Source organism: Mercenaria mercenaria, unplaced genomic scaffold, assembly GCF_021730395.1.
Source record: "Mercenaria mercenaria strain notata unplaced genomic scaffold, MADL_Memer_1 contig_3611, whole genome shotgun sequence".
Taxonomy (NCBI): Eukaryota; Metazoa; Mollusca; class Bivalvia; order Venerida; family Veneridae; genus Mercenaria; species Mercenaria mercenaria.
In genome coordinates, this window is record NW_026461767.1 from 12541 (window position 1) to 32830 (window position 20290).

The 20290-nt window shown below is 36.3% G+C and overlaps 1 protein-coding gene across 1 annotated transcript in view; it reads right to left on the minus strand.

Annotated features, from left to right (window-relative positions):
• Window positions 1-1030: 1030 nt before the first annotated feature.
• Window positions 1031-20290, minus strand: part of LOC128553230 (uncharacterized) — a 43450-nt gene continuing 24190 nt past the window's right edge. Inside the window, exon 3 of the mRNA XM_053534355.1 lies at window positions 1031-5711. The gene's annotated coding sequence lies outside the window, so the exon portion shown is untranslated. The remainder of the gene's footprint in view (window positions 5712-20290) is intronic.

Below are 20290 nucleotides of genomic sequence, written 5' to 3' on the forward strand. Positions count from 1 at the left end.
TTGACCTGACATGACCTGAAGTTGACCTGCAGATCATCAAGTTTAACATTCTGACTAAGTTTCATGAAGATACAGTCATAAATGCAGCCTCTACAGTGTTAACAAGCTTTTCCTTTGATTTGACCTGGTGACCTAGTTTTTGACCCCAGATGACCCAATATCAAATTCGTCCAAGACTTTATTGAGGATAACACTTTGACCAAGTTTCATTAAGATTGGGCCAAAATTGTGACCTCTAGAGTGTTAACAAGCTTTTCCTTTGATTTGACCTGGTGACCTAGTTTTTGACCCCAGATGACCCAATATCAAACTCATCCAAGATTTTATTAAAGATTTTATTAAGGGTAACATTCTGACCAAGTTTCATTAAGATTGAACCAAAAAGGTGACCTCTAGTGTGTTAACATACTTTTCCTTTGATTTGACCTGGTGACCTAGTTTTTGACCCCAGATGACCCAATATCGAACTCGTCCAAGATTTTATTGAGGGTAACATTCTGACCATGTTTCATTAAGACTAGGCCAAAATTGTGACCTCTAGAGTGTAAACAAGCTTTTCCTTTGATTTGACCTGGTGACCTAGTTTTTGACCCCAGATGACCCAATATCAAACTCATCCAAGATTTTATTAAGGGTAACATTCTGACCAAGTTTCATTAAGATTGAACCAAAAAGGTGACCTCTAGTGTGTTAACAAACTTTTCCTTTGATTTGACCTGGTGACCTAGTTTTTGACCCCAGATGACCCAATATCGAATTCGTCCAAGATTTTATTGAGGGTAACAATCTGACCAAGTTTCATTAAGATTAAACCAAAATTGTGACCTCTAGAGTGTTAACAGTCAAATTGTTGACGACGGACGGACGACGGACACAGGGCAATCACAAAAGCTCACCTTTGAGCACTTTGTGCTCAGGTGAGCTAAAAATGAACCTTATTGTTCAATGTGTAAAGACAACATAGAGTATGTTTGAAAAAAATCTATGACCGACATCAGTGGACATTTTACGAAGACTGGATGCATATTTAAAACAAGAGGGCCAAGATGGCCCTAGGTCGCTCACCTGAGAAACACACCATAACAGTGTAAACATGTCTGACCTAGTGATTTAATGGAAACAAATATTCTGGCCAATTTTCATTAAGATTGGACCAAAAATGTGGTCTCTTGAGTTTAAACAAGTATTTTTTCTTAGATATGACCTAATGACCTAGTTTTTGACTCCAGATGACCCATATTCAAACTTGACCTAGATTTTATCAAAGTACCGTAATCGTTCTGACAAAATTTCATGAAGATCAATTGAGAAATACAGTCTCTATCGCATACACAAGGTTTTTCTTTGATTTGACATTGTGACCTAGTTTTTGACCCAGATGACCCATATTCAAACTTGACCTAGAATTTCTCAGGGCAATCATACTGTCTCTATAGCATACACAAGTTTTTTCTATATGACCTAGTGACCTAGTTTTTGACCTCAAATAACCCATATTCAAACTTGACCTAAATTTAATCAAGGTAATCATTCCGACCAAATTTCATGAAGATCAATTGAAAAATACAGCCTCTATTGCTTACACAAGGTTTTTCTTTGATTTGACCTTGTGACCTAGTTTTTGACCCCAGATAACCCATTTTCAAATTCAGGATTTTATCAAGGTAATCATTCTGACAAAATTTCATGAAGATCATTTGAAAAATACAGTATCGTATACACAAGGTTTTTCTTTGATTTGACCAAGTGATCTAGTTTTTGCTCCAAGATGACCCATTTTCAAACTCGGCCTAGATTTCATTAAAGTAATCATTCTGACAAGATTTCATGAAGATCAGCTGAAAAATACAGTCTCTATCGCATACACAAAGTTATTCTTTGATTTGACCTAGTGACCTAGTTTTTGCTCCCAGATGACCCATTTTCGTTCTTGGCCTAGATTTCATCAAGGTAATCATTCTGACCAAAATTCATGAAGATCAATTGAAAAATACAGTCTCTATCGCATACACAAGGTTTTTCTTTCATTTGACCTAGTGATCTAGTTTTTGACCCCAGATGACCCATTTTCGAACTCAGCCTAGATTTTATCAAGGTAATCATTCTGACAAAGTTTAATGAAGATTAGCTGAAAAATACAGCCTCTATCGCATACACAAGCTAAATGTTGACAGACAGACAGACAGACTACAGACATCAAGCGATCACATAAACTCACCAGTAAAAACATGAAACCTTCAAACAACATCAGACAAAATTTGTGGTAGATGTTTTGTTGTATTTCGTCGAGAGTTGCTGTAAATACAAATTATACACATCACTGTAGATCTATAGACAGTTCAAATCTATAATCTAAGTACAGTGTAGTTTTAAGTGTATATATGCTGTACACATGCACATGTATGTATGTATTATCATGATTATGCAGAATTATCTTGAAATAAATTTGCGTAATATTTAACTTTTGTAACTAACCCTTTACACTATTGTTTTCTGTAACTTTAAACCACTATGATTGATAGAAATATACTTTAGGGCGGAGCAAACTACAAGCGTGCTCACCAATAACTAGCGTGACAGCTACGTCATTTACTACCGGTACCTGCGTTTGATGTAAACGCCCATTCGGCGAGGTTTTCTGAAATCGGCAGTATCTGTGCATCGTAACCAGGGGAAGTTCCTGGATTTTTGCTTTCAAACCGCTTTAAGCACTTAAAAAATTATTAATACTACTAATTCAATGTATGTTGACACAACGCATCATAACACACAGCTAAATGTATGTATAAACATAAAACTCTTTGCATTTAAACATCTAAGGAACCACTTATGTTCTTTTCATCATTTATTATACACCAATGACGCTCCTAAGAAGGCACCATGCAAGTAACCACTAGTAAATAAGATGAATGATGAATGTAGTATGTCAAATTACAGCATGTCTGAAAGCAACACGAATATCTTAGAAAAATGAAACGAGCACAGACCATTTCTCAGAATTAATCAGGTATGAATATCAAAAAGAAACATGCAAACATAAGATGCATGAACAAATGGCCATGTAACAATGCAATTTGGGATGTTAGAAGGAAGCATGTGAATATGAGAATCACAAATGCATACATGTAAATGGCAAGATTGGATGTACGAAAGATATTTTTGCCCTAATTCTGTTCCATATGTTGTAGAAAACGTTGTCTCTACTGTGTTAATTTGGTTTATCTATGATTTGACCTAGTGACCTAGTTTTTGAACTGTATTAATCAGGTTTCAAATCTGACCAAAGATTTATGGATGTGAACATTCTGAAAATGTTTTATGAAGATAAGACTGGACTGTTAATAATGTTTTCAATATATGACAAAGGTTTTATGATCTATTTAACAAAATAAAAATCTTGAACTAGATTTTATCAAGGGTAACATTCTGATCAAGTTTCATTAAAGTTGTGCCAAAGTTGTTGACAACAGACAAGGACGGAAACAGGACGACCACAATAGCTCACTCTGAGCATTTTGTGCTCTTAGATAAGCAAATAACGTTTCACTAGTAACATTATGTTTAGATCAAAACAATATTTATATACTATCGTGTCTTCTTTTCATTTAAACTAACAATAAACATAACTCGTAAACCTCAAAACAGTTAATATAAGATACAAATTACCTAAGGCGTACAGACAATATATCTACGGTAACCATAGTCTATCAACTATATATACACAAGGTAACTGCTATAATTCAGAAAGGAAAATAACGATTATCTTCCTTTAGAAATAGACCTACATATCATAGTGTAATGTTTGTAAGCTAACAATACCCGAGTCCTGTTTATCATATAGTCCGTAGTCCCCTTTTCGTAATACCAACTATTGTTGATTAAAAGATCATTTCTCTTGCAACATCTATTCGTTTAATATGTACAAATAAGTGAAGCTTTATAAAATTTTAAGTAGAGATATAAAATTAGTCATTCCATTCAGTAAGTAACTCTAATTTAACAACACAAGTAGTCTCTTACATAGGAAAGTTTTCATCTAGTGTTTAATCAAAGACTTTTTTTACAATCATATGAAACAAAAATGATTCCTCGTTTTACTTTTTTGTCAAAATTATGAAAAGTCCGCTACGGACTCTACAAGGTTTTCGTAAAAATATGTTCTTCCTAGTGTAATTATGAATGCCATCTGCTAGAAACTAATAATTTTCTACAGGGAGTACATATAATTGCCAATTAATTAGAAGACTTCGACATAAAAATATAAGATTGTGTGGTATATTGCTACGGACTATGCAAACAAATTGTGAGTTTGGTAACAACATAAAAACATGCCTTACAATATATTTGTTTCTGAGAACAAAATGCATTTAATATTTAAACAATTCCACCAAAAAATGTAACTTCTCTGCCGTGGTATGTCAAACACAGCAAAATGCATAGTAATATATGCCATAAAACGACGATTACCAGACATTTTTTAAACTAAGTATCTTGAAGTAACATTTAAACATTGTTGGCAAATTAGCATCAAAATGAAGCTAAATCAAACCCTTTTTCAAACAAGAGCTGTCACTATTGTTGACAAATGCCCCAAAGTAGGCCCAAAAATGCAACAGTTCATTTTGTGACCTTGACTTTGACCTAAGAGGCCTGGGTCATAAGCGTGACACATCTTCTCAATATAGTTAACATTTGTGTCAAATTATTTTCAAAGACAGACAAAAAACAGACCAAGTTTACCTTTGACCTCTAAGTGGGACCTTGACCTTGGAGCTAGGGGTCTGGGTCTTGCTCATGACACGTCGTCTCATTATGAGGAACATTTATGCCAAGTAATTTTAAAATCGCATAATGAATGGCAGAGTTATGGACCGGACATGAAACAAACCCTGTTAACCTTGGACTTCTAAGTGTGACCTTGACCTTGGAGCTAGGGGTCTGGGTCTTGCTCATGGCACATCATCTCATTATGAGGAACATTTATGCCAAGTAATTTCAAAATCGCATAATGAATGGCAGAGTTATGGACCGGACATGAAACAAACCCTGTTAACCTTGGACTTCTAAGTGTGACCTTGACCTTGAAGCTAGGGGTCTGGGTCTTGCGCATGACAAGTCGTCTCATTATGGTTAACATTTATGCCAAGTTGTCTCAAAATCCCTTCATGGATGGCAGAGTTATGGACCGGACACAAAACAGACAATGTTAACCTTTGACCTCTAAGTGTGACCTTTACCTTGGAGCTAGGGGTCTGGGTTTTGGGCATGATACGCTGTCTCATTATGGTGAACATTTATGCAAAGTTATTTCAAAATCCCTTGATGAATAGAAGATTTACAGCCCGGACACATATAAATGAAAGTCAGACATTTATTTTACCAACTAATTTAAGAAATATAGTACGATTTGTCTCTGGTAATGAAAATTAATAATTGAAAGCAGTTTTTCTCACAGATTGTTGGGTATAATAAGATTATAGTCATGCAATTTTTATGTCCAATGGCCGGAAACAAGAGGTCATGCAAAGTATGTTATGGCGTGTGCAGCCTAGCCACCGGAAGTATATCTTTGCTCCAGAAGTATTTGCGGCAAATTGTAAATCCATGTATATTATGGCGATGTAATTGCGTAGCCTGGCCACAGGAAGTACGTCTATAGTTTTGAGGTGATAGCGTCGATCATTTATCTGAAGCATAAAGGGAAACTGGACCTGAAAAAGACATTGAAAACCATATGATTAACGTTTTTATTATCATTTGAATGCTGGTCTTAATGCAAATATGTAACAATCAATTTCAAAATATAAGCTTCCGTAGTTTCACGAAAGCATAAGACACATTTTAGCATAGCTCGCATATGACATTCAAATCCATGGACACGTTTTAGAATGTTGACATATAACACACAACATCCATATAATGTGAGCAATCTTTACGTCGACACAGATCGACATATAAAACACAAATTTGCTGGCATACTGTTTCATCATACATTTATTACTAGTAACATAAAAAGCCTAAAACATTATAAACAAGAGTGCCAGAATGTCACAATATACGCCCGTCATAGCAAATTTCTTTACTCTAGCACCTGTATTTGCAAATGGAATTTTAATTTTGTGGTTGTTTAGTAATCATTGTAAGTCTTTTGTTTTTCTAAGTCCACCAAAAAACTCCTTACCAGGTAGAGATACCTTAAAATGATACACCTAAAATTGGAAAGTAACATCTATGTTGTACCACAGAAAAGTGGTCTTGGTTTTTCCCTACGGTCAATTATAAAAATGTTACAATATAAGTTATTTATAGTAACAACTAAGGGATGTTAATCTTAAAAAAAAAAAAAAAAAAAAAAAAAAAAAAAAAAAAAAAAAAAAAAAAAAAAAAAATTTAAGTCCACACAAAAATCTTTACCAGGTAGAGATTGGTCAAAATACACCTCAAAATTGGATGTAGCATGCATGTTGTACTACAGAAAAGTGGTCTCAATTTTTCCCTACGACTAGTAATGAAAAAGTTACAATATAAGCTATTTATAGTAACAACAAAGGGAAGTAATTCTAAAGAAGGGAACTGCGCATGACACTTCGTCTCATGATAGTGTATAATTGTGTCAAATTACATCAAAATCCCTCCATGCATGAAGAAGAAATGCTTCGGACAAAGTCATTCTTGTATCTGACCTTTGGCCTCTAAGTGTGACCTTGACATTAGACCTAGGGACCTGGTTCTTGCGCATGACACTCCGCCTTGTGGTGGTGAACATTTGTGCAAAGTTATATCAAAATCCCTCTATGCATGAAGAAGAAATGCTCCAGACAAAGTTTTCATTCTTGTATCCTTTGACCTCTAAGTGTGACCTTGACCTTAGACCTAGGGACCTGGTTCTTGCGCATGACACTCTGTCTCATGATGATGAACAATTGTGCTAATTTTCATCAAAATCCCTCCATGCATGAAGAAGATACGCTCTGGACAAAGTATTCCTTGAATTTGACCTTTGACCTCTAAGTGTGACCTTGACCTTAGACCTAGGGACCTGGTTCTTGCGCATGACACTCCGTCTCATGATGGTGAACAACTGTGCCAAGTTTCATCAAAATCCCTACATGCATGTAGAAGATATGCTCCGGACAAGGTCTGTGGACGCCGCCCGCCCATCCGCTCGCCAGGGGCGTTCCCATAATACGTCCCGTTTTTCAAACGGGCGTATAAAAAATTATGAAAAGGATTCATTATTCTATACCATATACTTTTTGAGCTATGAGCATCACAAACAAAAAAATCCACTATTCTGGCTATTTCAAAGGCCATAACTCCATAATAAACACTAAGATTCTCAAGAAGAATGCCAAGTGTGCAAGGTCACATTATGATAAAGACTCAAGCAAGGTTTCATGAATTTACATTAAATACTTTTTGAGTTAGGCACATAATTAGGTGAAAATGTGCATTTTTTTTTACTATTTCAGGGGCCATAACTTTAAAAATAGGGGGAGAAGCCAGAAATAAATAAGAGGTGTGCAAGTTCATATCATGATAAAGACTCATTAAGTTTTCATCCATTTATATCATATACTAGCTAGGTGCATCACAAGGTAAAAATGTACATTTTTGACAATTTCAGGGGCCATAACTCTGAAAATAGGGGGCGGAGGCAGATAAAACAAGCAAATTCGATGAATTGGTATCCCCCGCCGAAAGGGTTTGTGGTGAGGAATGGCAAAAAGATATATCCGGCAAAAAGTGAAAGGATGTTAATAAGAAGCAAATAATTTCATTAGTCAAAATCACTTTAACAGAAAACAAATGTTTAATTAAAGAGTATATAATAAATGTATGATACTTTGACCCTGACTAAAGAATTTATTTTGAATGGGATATGCTTACTGTAATAAGCTTAGCTTTTAAAATTAAATGCAGTTAATTGAAATGTGAGCTTGAAGTTTAACTGGAACGAAATATTGTCTTCGAATGGTTTGGCACCAGGTGTTGCTGTTTAACATGTACATTTGAACTTAAAAGGACAGTTGTCCTTAAGAGAACACAGGTAAGATATCTTGAACATGGCTGAGGGCAAGGTTTGTGCAGTCACAACTTAACATGTTGAAGGTTTGAACATTTAAAAAAACCCAAAAAACAAGAGATCACAGAGTGATCTTGGCGCCCACCGATGTGCCATTTTTGAGTGTTCCAAATTTCAAGACTTACTGACTAGCTCCAGGTCAAATTTCATTTCCGTACACAACACTGTGCATGTGGTCCAAATTCGAAAGCTGTAGCTTGAGAAATGTGAAAGTAGGTCACTAGATCAATCTTACACAAAACTATGCAAGTGGTCCAAATTTGAAGGCTGTAGCTTGAGAAATGTGTAAGTAGGTCACTAGGTCAAAATAAAGGGTCAAATTTCACTTCAGAACACAAATCTATGCATGTGGTCCAAATCTGAAGCCTGTACCTTCAAAAATGTGAAAGTAGGTCACTAGGTCAATGTCAAGGTCAAAGTTTGTTTCGGTACACAATCCTATGCATGTGGTCTAAATTTGAAGCCTGTAGCTACAGAAATGTGAAAGTAGGTCACTAGGTCAATCTTAAGGTCAAAGTTCATTTCGGTACACAAAACTATGCATGTGGTCCAAATTTGAAGGCTGTAGCTTGAGAAATGTGAAAGTAGGTCACTAGGTCAAAATCAAGGTCAAATTTTATTTCAGAATACAGAACTATGCATGTGGTCCAAATTTGAAGCTTGTACCTTCAAAAATGTGAAAGTAGGTCACTAGGTCAATGTAAAGGTCAAAGTTTGTTTCGGTACATAAAACCATGCATGTGGTCCAAATTTGAAGGCTGTAGCTTGAGAAATGAGAAAGTAGGTCACTGGGTCAAAATCAAGGTCAAATTTCATTTCGGAACACAAAACTATGCATGTGGTCCAAATTTGAAGACTGTACCTTCAAAAATGTGAAAGTAGGTCACTAGGTCAAAAACAATGTCAAATTTCATTTTGAAACACGGAACTATGCATATGGTCCAAATTTGATACCTGTACCTTCAAAAATGTGAAAGTAGGTCACTAGGTCAAAATCAAGGTCAAAGTTTTTTCAAGTGCACAAAACTATGCATGTGGTCCAAATTTGAAGGCTGTAGCTACAAAAATGTGGCATTTTTGAGTGTTCCAAATTTCAAGACTTACTGACTAGCTCCAGGTCAAATTTCATTTCCGTACACAACACTGTGCATGTGGTCCAAATTCGAAAGCTGTAGCTTGAGAAATGTGAAAGTAGGTCACTAGATCAATCTTAAGGTCAAAGTTTGTTTCGGTACACAAAACTATGCAAGTGGTCCAAATTTGAAGGCTGTAGCTTGAGAAATGTGTAAGTAGGTCACTAGGTCAAAATAAAGGGTCAAATTTCACTTCAGAACACAAATCTATGCATGTGGTCCAAATCTGAAGCCTGTACCTTCAAAAATGTGAAAGTAGGTCACTAGGTCAATGTCAAGGTCAAAGTTTGTTTCGGTACACAATCCTATGCATGTGGTCTAAATTTGAAGCCTGTAGCTACAGAAATGTGAAAGTAGGTCACTAGGTCAATCTTAAGGTCAAAGTTCATTTCGTACACAAAACTATGCATGTGGTCCAAATTTGAAGGCTGTAGCTTGAGAAATGTGAAAGTAGGTCACTAGGTCAAAATCAAGGTCAAATTTTATTTCAGAATACAGAACTATGCATGTGGTCCAAATTTGAAGCTTGTACCTTCAAAAATGTGAAAGTAGGTCACTAGGTCAATGTAAAGGTCAAAGTTTGTTTCGGTACATAAAACCATGCATGTGGTCCAAATTTGAAGGCTGTAGCTTGAGAAATGAGAAAGTAGGTCACTGGGTCAAAATCAAGGTCAAATTTCATTTCGGAACACAAAACTATGCATGTGGTCCAAATTTGAAGACTGTACCTTCAAAAATGTGAAAGTAGGTCACTAGGTCAAAAACAATGTCAAATTTCATTTTGAAACACGGAACTATGCATATGGTCCAAATTTGATACCTGTACCTTCAAAAATGTGAAAGTAGGTCACTAGGTCAAATCAAGGTCAAAGTTTTTTCAAGTGCACAAAACTATGCATGTGGGCCAAATTTGAAGGCTGTAGCTACAAAAATGTGGCATTTTTGAGTGTTCCAAATTTCAAGACTTACTGACTAGCTCCAGGTCAAATTTCATTTCCGTACACAACACTGTGCATGTGGTCCAAATTCGAAAGCTGTAGCTTGAGAAATGTGAAAGTAGGTCACTAGATCAATCTTAAGGTCAAAGTTTGTTTCGGTACACAAAACTATGCAAGTGGTCCAAATTTGAAGGCTGTAGCTTGAGAAATGTGTAAGTAGGTCACTAGGTCAAAATAAAGGGTCAAATTTCACTTCAGAACACAAATCTATGCATGTGGTCCAAATCTGAAGCCTGTACCTTCAAAAATGTGAAAGTAGGTCACTAGGTCAATGTCAAGGTCAAAGCTTGTTTCGGTACACAATCCTATGCATGTGGTCTAAATTTGAAGCCTGTAGCTACAGAAATGTGAAAGTAGGTCACTAGGTCAATCTTAAGGTCAAAGTTCATTTCGGTACACAAAACTATGCATGTGGTCCAAATTTGAAGGCTGTAGCTTGAGAAATGTGAAAGTAGGTCACTAGGTCAAAATCAAGGTCAAATTTATTTCAGAATACAGAACTATGCATGTGGTCCAAATTTGAAGCTTGTACCTTCAAAACTGTGAAAGTAGGTCACTAGGTCAATGTAAAGGTCAAAGTTTGTTTCGGTACATAAAACCATGCATGTGGTCCAAATTTGAAGGCTGTAGCTTGAGAAATGTGAAAGTAGGTCACTGGGTCAAAAACAAGGTCAAATTTCATTTCGGAACACAAAACTATGCATGTGGTCCAAATTTGAAGACTGTACCTTCAAAAATGTGAAAGTAGGTCACTAGGTCAAAATCAATGTCAAATTTCATTTTGAAACACGGAACTATGCATATGGTCCAAATTTGATACCTGTACCTTCAAAATGTGAAAGTAGGTCACTAGGTCAAAATCAAGGTCAAAGTTTTTTCAAGTGCACAAAACTATGCATGTGGTCCAAATTTGAAGGCTGTAGCTACAGAAATGTGAAAGTAGGTCACTAGGTCAAAATCAAGGTCAACTCATGTCAAGGTTCATCTTGCCACTCAAAAATATACATGTGGTCCAAATTTGAATGTTGTAGTTATTGACAAGAAGATTTTAACAGCTTTTCCCTATATAAGTCTATATGAACCATGTGACCCCTGGGGCGGGGCCATATTTGACCCTAGGGGGATAATTTGAACAAACTTGGTAGAGAACCACTAGATGATGCTACATTACAAGTATCAAAGCCCTAGGCTTTGTGGTTTGGACAAGAAGATTTCAAAGTTTTTCCCTATATAAGTCTATGTAAACCATATGACCCCCAGAGTGGAGCCATATTTGACCCTAGGGGTATAATTTGAACAATCTTAGTTGAAGACCACTAGATGATGTCACATACAAAATATCAAAGCCCTAGGCCCTGTGGTTTTGGACAAGAGGTTTTTCAAAGTTTTTCCCTATATATAAGTCTATATAAACCATGTGACCCCCAGGGCGGGGCCATATTTGACCCCAGAGAAATAATTTGAATCATCTTGGTAGAGGACCACTAGATAATGCTTCATACCAAATATCAAAGCCCTAGGCTCTGTGGTTTTGGACAAGAAGGTTTTCAAAGTTTTTCACTATATAAATCTATGTAAATTATAGAAATAAACAAAGGGCCATAACTCACTCATAAATTGTTGAACCAGTCTGATTTTCAGGGGGACACAACTAGGGTACCACTACATCATTCTGACAAAGTTTGGTCAAAATCCCCCCAGTAGTTTCTGAGGAGATGCGATAACGAGAAATTGTTAACGGACGGACGGACGGACCACGGACGCAGAGTGATTTTAATAGCCCACCATCTGATGATGGTGGGCTAAAAAAAGGAATGGAAATATATATATGTATATATTTATTTTTTTAGGGGGTAGGGGTGCAGGGGAACGGGAGAGGAAACAAAATTTCACATGCTGATTATAAATATTGATTGAAAATTAAACATAAAAAAAAAAAAGGGTAAAAGGGTGAAGTTGGTGGTGGGGGGAGGGGGCAGAGGATGCATGATCAGTGGTGGGCATGACTGGGTGGAGAAGTGAGATGGGGGAATGGTACAACTTGGAAGGTTTGAAAAAAATCTAAAATAAGAAATGAAAAAAAAAAATTTTTTTTTTTTTTTTTGGTGGGGGGGAGGGGGTGTAACCAAGGCAAGTGGGTGACCAGGTGTGGGTGCACAACTTCACATGTTTATAATAAATGTTCACATAAAAGAATGAAAGAAATTTAATGAAATTCTGCCAAATGGTAAGTTTGTTATGTACAAATATGTGGATTTTTAGACAATTAAAGGGCAATAACTCTTAATTTACAAAAGAAATCCGTACAAAATTGTCTGTGCGCAACCACGTTATAGTGCTCTAAATTCTGCTAAAGTTTCATAGTTCTAGGTCAAATATATCAAAAGTTACGATGCAGAAATTGCCATATCTATAGATCTATAGTACCCTATATAGTTAACACTAGAAACTTCTAAGGGCCATAACTCTGGTGTTACTTGTGCAATCTGTCTGAAACTTGATGGGCCCCATAACCTCATAGTGGTGAACATGTATATGAAGTTTGTTTGAAAAAAATCTAAAATAAGGAATTTTTTTTTTTTTTTTTTTTTTGTGTGGGGGTGGGGGGTGGTGTGTCGGGGGGAGGTGTGTGATCAAGGTAAGGGGGTGACCAGGTGTGGGTACACAACTTCACATGTTTACAATAAATGTTCATGGAAAAGAATGAAAGAAATTTAATGAAATTCTACCAAATGGTAAGTTTGTTATGTACAAATATGTGGATTTTTATACAATTAAAGGGCAATAACTCTTAATTTACAAAATAAATCCGAATGAAATTGTGTGTACACAACCACATTATGGTGAACTAAATTCTGTTTAAGTTTCATAGTTCTAAGTCAAATATATCAAAAGTTATGATGCAGAAATTGCCACATTTATAGTACCCTATATAGTTAATACTAAAAACTTCTAAGGGCCATAACTCTGGTGTTACTTGGGCAATCTGACTGAAACTTGACGGGCCGCAAGAACTCATAGTGGTGAACATGTATATGAAGTTTTAAATAAATATTCCCAACCATTTCCTAGATATGGCTCTGGACGTACGGAAAGACGGAAGGACGGACGGACAACGCCAAAACTATATCCCTCCGACTTTCGTCGGGGGATAAAAATAGGAGGTGCCCAAGTTCATATCATGATAAAGACTCATGCAAGGTTTAATCAATTTATATGTAATACTTTTTGAGTTAGGCACATCACAAGGTGAAAATGTGCATTTTTTACTATTTCAGGGGCCATAACTCTATATATAGGGGGCAGATCTAGATGAAAAATAGGAGGTGTGCAAGTTCATATGATGATAAAGACTCATGCAAGGTTTAATCAATTTATATTAAATACTTTTTGAGCTAGGTGCGTCACAAGGTGAAAATAAGCATTTTTTACTATTTCAGGGGCCATAACTCTGGAAATAGGGGACAGACCCAGATGAAAAATAGGAGGTGCGCAAGTTCATATCATGATTAAGACTCATGCAAGGTTTCATGAATTTATATCAAATACTTTTTGAGCTAGGCGTGTCACAAGGTGAAAATGTGCATTTTTGACTATTTCAGGGGTCATAACTCTAAAAATAGGGGGCGGAAAAATAGACGAAAAATAGGAGGTGCGCAAGTTCATATCATGATAAAGACTCACGCAAGGTTTCATCAATTTATATCAAATACTTTCAGATGCACAGGCGGATGCACAAACAAGAGCAAATCTATATGCCCCCACCACTCATGGGGGGGGGGACACAAAAATTGCACCTGTGACAATGAGCCATGAGAAAGGTAAGTAAGAACAGTTTGACATGTGCATTGCTTCCAGGTCCGTATATTTTTTTCGGTACAATATTTCCTTATCAATGATTGGCCGTCTTTTGGGCAAAGGAATAATCGTTCAGAAAAACCTTACTTTGAAAACCAGTTCCAAACCGTTTACGCATCACGAGCAAGCAACAGTGTACGAAACGGTAGTGTTTTCTCTGTCCAAATAAATCCCACACATATTTCGCACCGAAGTCTTCCCCCTAAAACACACCAAGCCCACCATGCCAGTTTAAAATAAGGTTATTACCGTTCAGAACAGGCTAAACGCAAAGTAACAAGACCGAAAATCAGGTTCAATGCTACTTTGTTACTTAAAAATTCACTATTTAACTTTTTCGCTTTCGCAAATTACCCTCGCCTGCCATGTTTACCGATGACAATAAGGTGATTGTAATGAATGTCTTCATTGGCGGAGACAGTTTACGTATTTCAAACGTAGCGATAAAATCAGAAGAGTACCCGAATATTAACAAACAGCAATGGCTCACGCAGATTATTTACCAAATTCAAATTAAATAGCAACTGGTAAGTAACTAAGTAGAATTGAACCTTATTTTTAGTCTTGTTAGTTTACATTTAGCATATTCTAACTGCTTGTAGCGCTATTTTTAACTGACATGGTGTACTTGATTTGTTTTAGGGGGAGACTTCGGTGCAAAAAATGTGTGGGATTTATTCGGATAGAGAAAACACTACCGTTTCGTACGCAGTTGCTCGCTCGTGATGCGTAAACGGTTTGGAACTTGGCTTTGAAGCTAGGTTTTTCTGAAAAATTATTCTTTTGCCCAAAAGACGACCAATCATTGATAAGGAAACATTGTTTTGAAAAAAAATACGGACCTGGAAGCAATGCACATGTCAAACTGTTCTTACTTACCTTTCTCATAGCTCTGTCACAGGTGCAATTTTTTTTTCAAAAAGGCTTTTTGTCATTTTTTTCCTAAGAAAACACTATGACTGTAATAAATTTAAGTGCATATGGCTCATGGACCCATACTGTATCCTAGGTACGTTACTGCCACCTGTGTGTGGAACATGTGTCGATGACTGAGCAAAAATCTAAAAAGAATATAAAATAGGTCTGATGTCTCTGGAATTTATATAAAACGAAGAGCAAACTAATTATTTTATTGGTATATAAACTTAACCTTTACCCTGCTATATTTCTAAAATGGACTATTTCATCATTCAATTTGGGCAGTACCACTTATTATTCAGAGGTGTTCACTGAAAATTTACTAACTGAATAGTGAACAGTGCAGACCATGATCAGCCTGCACAAATGTGCAGGCTGATCTTGTTCTGCACTGGTCACAAAGGCAGAATCACTTGCCACCAGCAGGCTAAAGGTTAATGCAAAATGTCGAGTATTTTCGTTTTCAAAAGTGGCATTATATTGCCAAACGTAAGCTGGAGTTATGAAACTTGCTCTGTGGGATCATCTTGTGATGCCATATACTTAATCATTAATTCTGCAAGGTTAAATTAAACTGCACAAGGCATGTGTAAAGTTTAAAAGCAGTTGAGGTGACCATGTCGTTTTTGAGAAACCTAAAATTATGCAATACTTAACCACAAATTCTGACTTAAATGGGGACATTATTTTGACAAAATCAAAACTACTGTCACGTCAATTTATGATGCCAAAGTCATGTATAAAGTTTAAAAGCAGTTGGTCTAGTAGTTTAAGAGAAGATTGCAAACATACGTAAAACAAGAGCTGTCCGTAAGACGGCGCGCTTCACTATTCGGCGATTTGACAGTAAAATGAATATATGTCTCAACAAGAGCTGTCGGAGGACAGCAACGCTCGACTATTCAACAGCCTTGTCAATTGAATGAATACAAGTTGAAAAAGGGGTATAATTTTGTAAAATGCAAAGTAGAGGTATTGAACCTCTGTACTGCATGTCATATCATGACAGTGAACAAGTGTGTGAAGTTTCAATCCTTTCCAATTTGTGGATACTGAGATACCAGCTTACATACAAAAACTTAACAAAAAAGTGCTAAGTCAAAGGGGCATAATTTTGTAAAAATGCCAAGTAGAGTTATGGGACCTTCACAGTGCATGTTAGATCATGACAGTGAACAAGTGTGTGAAGTTTCAATCCATTCCAATTAGTGGATACTGAGATATCAGATTACATACAAAAATTTAACCAAAAACTGCGAAAAGTCGAAAAAGGGGCATAATTTTGAAAAAAAAGAGAGTAGAGTTATGGGACTTGCTTAGTGCATGTCAAATCATGATAGTGAACAAGTATGTGAAGTTTCAATCCATTCCCATTAGTAACTACTGAGATACCAGCTTACATACAAAACCTTAACCAAAAATTTCTAAGTCGAAAAAGGGGCATAATTTTGTAAAAAAGCAAAATAGAGTTATGGAACCTGTGCAATGTAAGTCAGTTTGTCACAGTCAATAAGTGTGTGAAGTTTCAATCCATTCCCACAAGTGGTTACTGAGATACCAGCTTACATACAAAACCTTAACCAAAATCGGGACGCGGACGCGGACGCAGACGCCGACGCCGACGCCGACGCATGGGCGAGTGCAATAGCTCACTATTCTATGAATAGTCGAGCTAAAAAGAGACCTCTACTTTTAAAAGGAAGACACATCAAGGGGCATAATTCTGTCAAGAACACAAATTAGAGTTATTGGAATTGGTACCACACATGCAGCTGATGACGGTAAAGATATATTATGAGTTTCAAGTCTTTATCTTATATATATAAGTACCAAAGTTATGTCCAGAAAACGAAGTTTGTCAAAAAATTAAAAATAAATGCGGCATAATTTGGTCAAAAATACAAATCAGAGTTATGGGGATTGTTACCACACATGCATAATATTATGATGATGATAAAAATACATTTTAAGTTTCAACTCTTTATCTTATATTGTACTAAAGTTATATCCAGAAAGTGAAGATTGCCAGAAACATTAAGTATGAAAGGGCATAATCAGGGTTCTCGCCAGGCTATTATCGCCTGTCGTGTGCGACATGCCTTCAGACTTTGAGTTGTATATTCGACATCCCTTATTTCCCCCGTCATCCCTTAATTGCCGAAGCGACATGTCATAAAATCATCCCAATAAACACCCCGATTAATCCGATAGTGTATTCGAAAAGCTTCCACGGCTACCCGATAGTTTAGGTAAAGCGATGCGAGTTATGATAACCGATAAACCAATGACAGCTTCCTATATGTGGAACGTGTGACGTAAATTTCATCGTAGCTCCGCCTTTAAATCCTTTGACAGGCGGCATCTTGTGATGTGTACATGAAAGTGACTGTTTTCGCAAGTTTTAAGATTATACATGTCATTAGATATAATGACAGATGATTCAACAATTATCGTCCGAATGTTTTTCGCAATCAAGGAAAGACAATGTAAGGAATTAAGTCAAAAATTGTGCAACACGGTAAAATGCTTTTGAACAATTATCGCCGTAATATTAATGTCTTTCACATGTATGAAATGTGTTTTCTCGGGCGGAATATTGAAAAGACAATGCAAGAATTAATGTTTTCTGTCGTCACTTTCAAAATAGAACTTGTAGAGAAAAGTTTGAAATACCCTTCGTGCATTATTTCAACACGAACGGACACTTTGGTAGAACCACCGATCTTCCGTAAGCCAGCTGGATGGCTACCTCACATGAAGAATTCAACGCCCCGAGTGAGGCTCGAACCCACATCGATGAGGGGCAAGTGATTTGAAGCCAGCGACCTTAACCACTCGGCCACGGTCACAATTTCAGAATCCCTCCCAGCCACGCCAAATGGCCATTGGTCCGAAATGGAAACCAGCGTTTCCCTGGATGACAGTCTCAGATTGTGTTGTTTTACATGTATGTACAACAAACAGTTGACATTTTCAAAAACTTAAAATAGATAAGTTTTCAGCAAATAAACTCCGCAGAAATTATAGAAGACATAAACTTTAAAATACAAATAGATCTGTGTGCAGTGCTAAAATTGTGTTGTGTTATGTACAATAAATAGTAAATGAGCATTTTTAGCAACTTAAAATTGATGAACTTTTAATTGTCATTCAGCAAATAACTCCATAGGATTTTTATCACCTAATATCTTTTCTTGTTGTACATGTAAATGATGCTTATTAATCACTGAAAATACCACTATGTTTTTCACTCTGAAATGCACCAGAATGCACCAAAAAGAGTTGTAGTAACACAAAATTTTCTGGGGTGACCCCCCCATACCCCCCCTTCAGGAGGGGACACCCCTCCCGCACCCACCCCTTTGCTCGTAATAAAATATCCTTCTGCAACATGCCTTCAGAAAATCCTGGCTAGAACCCTGATAATTCTGTCAAAAATACAATTATATTTATGGGGACTGTATCCACACATGCAGATGGTGATAAAAAATAAATATATTTAATTTCAAGTCATTTTCTTTTAAAGTAACAAAGATATGTCTATAAACAAAGCTTTCGAAAAAATTTAACATGAAAATAATATTCCAAGTATAACAATTTTGTGACTTTGGGTATAATGGGCCCAGCCCCTTCACATACTTTCTTTGTATGCTGGAAAATGTTTATGTGAACTTACAGTAAGATATAAGCAATAGTAACAAAGATATGATAGCAAAGCAAAGGTTGCCGAAAAAAACTTTAACCTTAAAAATAACCCTAGTATAACACCATGGTGACCTTGACCTTTGGTATAATGGGCCCAGTCCGTGCACATACTTTGTTTGTATGCTTGAAAATGTTTATGTAAAGTTACAGTAAGATATAAGAAATAGTAAAAAAGATAAGACAGAAAAACAAAGGTTGCCGAAAAACTTTAACCTTACATTTAATAACCTAAGTATAACAACTTGGTGACCGTGATCTTATGTATAATGGGCCCAGTCCCTGCACATACTTTCTTTGTATGCTGGACAATGTTTATGTGAAGATACAGTAAGATATCTGCAATAGTAACAAAGATATGACAGAAAAACAAAGGTTGCTGAAAAACTTTAACCAAGAAAGGTCACACCGACGCCGACGCCGGGGCATGTAGAATGGCCCCCCCTATTCTCCGAATAGTGGTGCTAATAACAACAATAATACTCTTTCTATGTTAAAAGGGACCATTTTACAAAACATAAAAGCTAGAGTTATGTCACTTGTCCTATGAGGTCAATTTACTTATGCAAAATGTTTAAATAAAGTTGGAAAGCAACTGTCCCAATATAGTATGTGAGAAACGTGCATACATGTCATTCTTAAGCAGAATTTTTAAGTTTAAAAGGGAAGACATGCTGATAAAATAAAAGCTAGATTGATGTCACCAATTCAGTGCGGTCAACTAATGATACAGAACATGTGTGCGATATTTTAAAGCATTTGGACAAATTGATTTTAGAAACATTCTTACAGGCAAAACTTAGATAAAAAGATACATGATTTTGACAAAAGAAAAGCTATATTTAATATGTAACTTGTCCTGTGAGATCAGTTGAGGATGCAAAATGTGTATGTGAAATTTAAATACATTAGTTTTCAGAGAAGCCTACTTATATGTAAAACGTATGTGGTGTGTGATGTGAAGGCCGACTCCGACCGTGGAGTCGAGCTTAGGTAACTGAAACTACGTGTACAGAAATTGTCCTTTGTAATGTGACGAGACTCAATTCTTAACAACCTTAAAGTTGTTGTAGTGTTCAACCCAATCAATGTTTTGTTTAGGAATAGAATAAATTGATATTGTCACCCATTATGAAAACAATGGCCATCTTACATCATTTCCTTAATTACAATAATTATGAAAATAATCACGATGTGTTTATAAAATACGCATGAAATACACATCCCATGATTGCCTGGCCTTTGTCCTTTGACTTACGATCCCAAATAGGAGTTATAGGCTCTATTGACTACAGGCAATCATCCTATGATATTTGAAGCCTGTAGGCCAAAGTGATTACCACTTACCGATCGAAACCGATATTAGTCCCAAGATCACTGTGACTTTGACCTTTGACCTTTTGACACAAAATAAGTCCGAATGTAACTGTGACCTTGACCTTTGATCTACTGACCAAAATGTAAATGATTCATCTACTGACCAAAAGCATTAATTCTATGCAATTTGATGCCTGCAGTCAAAAGCGTTCTACAATTATCAGAACACCAACCGTTTAAGTCTTCTTGTCAAGCCTGCCACTTAGCTCAGTAGGTAG